This window comes from Geospiza fortis, unplaced genomic scaffold (genome assembly GCF_000277835.1).
Source record: "Geospiza fortis unplaced genomic scaffold, GeoFor_1.0 scaffold114, whole genome shotgun sequence".
Lineage (NCBI taxonomy): Eukaryota > Metazoa > Chordata > Aves > Passeriformes > Thraupidae > Geospiza > Geospiza fortis.
In genome coordinates, this window is record NW_005054383.1 from 2,261,195 (window position 1) to 2,263,899 (window position 2,705).

At 57.6% G+C, this 2,705-nt stretch overlaps 1 protein-coding gene across 1 annotated transcript in view; it reads left to right on the forward strand.

The window, feature by feature from the left end:
* The window catches only part of SRL (sarcalumenin), an 18,454-nt gene that overhangs the window by 5,490 nt on the left and 10,259 nt on the right, over positions 1-2,705 (forward strand). The window lies entirely within an intron of this gene.

The following is a 2,705-nucleotide window of genomic DNA, read 5'->3' on the forward strand; positions in this document are numbered from 1 at the left end:
GGGTGTAGAGGCCATGCCCTAGTGAACCCGGCAGCAGGACTCCCTGCCTCTGCCTCAGCCCATCTGCTGTCAGGGCCATCTGTGTGGGCTGAGCACTGAGCCCTGCCTGCCTCGGGTCTCCCACCTGCTCAGCATCAATGCCCTGTACCCCTGCCAAGCAGAGATCATGGCCCAATGAAACAGGCTTGGCAAGGAAGCTCAGGACCTCTCAAGGCTGGGGATGAGCTTCCTGGAGGTGGCAGGATCTGGCATCCTTCCTGCTGGGTACAGGACACAGCCATGTGGGCGGGGTATTCCTCAAGCTCCACAGCCTTCACTCATCCTGAGAGTTGGAGTTTCCAGCCCTTGGCAATCTCAGACACATTGGATGGGGTGAGCAAGTCCCTGTGGCCCCTGGCATGGTGTGGGCTGAGCCAGGTCACACATGTGTCCCTCCAGAAGAGGAAAGTGCAGCCCTGTCCTAAGATGCTCACAAGATACAGGAAGTTCTTGTGACCCAAGAAACACAAGCAGCCTCATTTTCCAAGCACAGATGGCTCAAACCCAAGTCTGACTTCCTTGTTCACTGCAATAATTCTCTGAGCATCTACTCAAGCACAGGAGCCAGGGCCAGATGTCTCCTGAGTATCCAGGGGCTGCTGGAGTCTCTGCTGCCAGTGTCCCAGGACTTCGTGCCCATGTCACCCTCCTGCCAAGGTTCTGAAGTTGTCCTCCTTGTCCTGCAGCTCTGCCTGCCTCCCCAGGTGTCCAGGCCCACACTCCTGGAGCCATGGCCTCCCTTCTGCTGAGGCAGGACTGGGATGCACCCTCCCCACAGATCTTTCTTTCACAGCTGGCCTTGCTCCACCAGCACACAGGCCCCACACTCAGCTGGGGCACATCCCTGTAGAGCAGAACTCTGGCTTTCCACGCATCCCTCCTGCTTTCCAGCCATCCCTCCTGCAACCCCTAAGTCTGGGTCAGACTTTCTCTAAGCGGGCTTGGACACCTCCCTACCCCGCCAGGCCATCTCCAGTGTACAGCCAGTGGGGAGCACAGGGAAGTTACCCTGTGGAGGGGGTAATTGAGGTTCACAACATGTCCTGATTGTCACTCCATGTCTGCTGGCCTGTCCCCTGGCAACACCCCAACTTCCTCTCCAAGCTGCTCTGGTCTGTGATGTTTTCTGTCAATTCAACCTGGGATACAGGTCAGGAGGATGTTTGGGGTTACAGGGGCAGCTGGTGGGCTCTAACCCCCCTTTGCTGTTCACAGCCAGAGGATGCAGACCCCAGCCACAGTTTCCAGCCCTCAGGATGTCCTGTCCTACCCTACCCTTAATCCATCCCATGCCCAAGCAGCTGCTCCCTTTTTGGGAGGAAACAAGTGTTTAAGTGCTCCCCAGGCTCCTGCTGGCTTTCTCAGCTCCTGAGGAAATAACCATTGACCCTGGTGTTTTCCCAGCCTCTCTCAAACCCAGCCCCTGAGCAGGACTCACCTCAGACAGCAGGTCCTGGTGTTCCTCCTGGCATCACCTCAACACTCCGTGGTCTGTTCCACCCCACTGTGAGGAACAGCCACCCCTCAGGCTGACAGTCCCCAGGTCAGGTCCCAGCACACCGTGCTGTGTCCTACAGGGCACCCTCACGGTGCTGTGACCCTGGAGCTCGTGACCCAGAGTCCCCTCCTGGCCCCCAGGGAAGGGCATAGGGATGCTGCACTGCCTCCAGTCCTTGTCTCAGCTGTGAGACACCCTGGCCATGCTCCCCTCCAAAAAATTTGTACGGACACCAAACTTCTTGAATGATCTCTGACAGCCCAGCCATACCCTGGCACGCACAACCCTCTCTGGAAACCTACAGCTCAGCAGTTTGCCTTTCATACCCACAGATCCAGCTTTCCCCAGCCCTCATTAGCAGTGTAATCAGAGAAACCTGCACATTAGTTACAGGGTTGGCCCAGGGAACTCTCTTGACCTTGGAGGGCGGGTGAGGACACGGTGGAGCTCAGGGAGCCTTCTCAACACTTCCCCTGCACAGTGCCCGTGTCCTGAGCGGGTTCATTCCATCAGTGCTGTCCCTGCAGGCTGGGAGGTGCTCCCAGCTCCCCCCTGTGCCCCCTCTCCGTGGTGGGGGAGGCTGGAGGGCACAGAGCTGCCGGCTCAGCTGGCTGGGAGGAGCAGGACAGCTGGGGGAGCTTTGGGGCAGGCCTGTCATGGAATATGTGTGACCTTTGGAGGTGTAAACCAATATAGAGGGGTGCCGTGGCAAGCACCCTGGCCCCTCCATTACGTGGCAGCCTTCCATTTTGTCTCCCTTCCCATCAGCTCCTCTCACTGCAGTGTAATCCAAAGAGCTCCTCTGCTCCCCACAACATGTGAAAACTCCCATGGAGTCCTGTGGGAGCTGTGGCTGTCACCATCAATTCTGACTTGTCAGGGTGCATCTCAGAAAGCTCCCACACACCCTCTGCTTCAGCCTGGCAGATGCCATTTCCTTCTCCCTGCCTGCCACCCTCCCGCCTCTCTGCTCTGCCATCCCACGTGGATGCAGACATGCTCTGGCTGGGTCCAACTCTGTGCTTGGAGGGACTATCCCTAACTGAGGGTGAGGGATTCTCCCAGTCCAGCCATGGAAAGCTTGCTATGAGGTCACACCAGGTTGTGGTGCATGCTGGTGACACTAATTACTGATGTATGCTAATTAGCAAGTGTCCCTGTGTAGGGA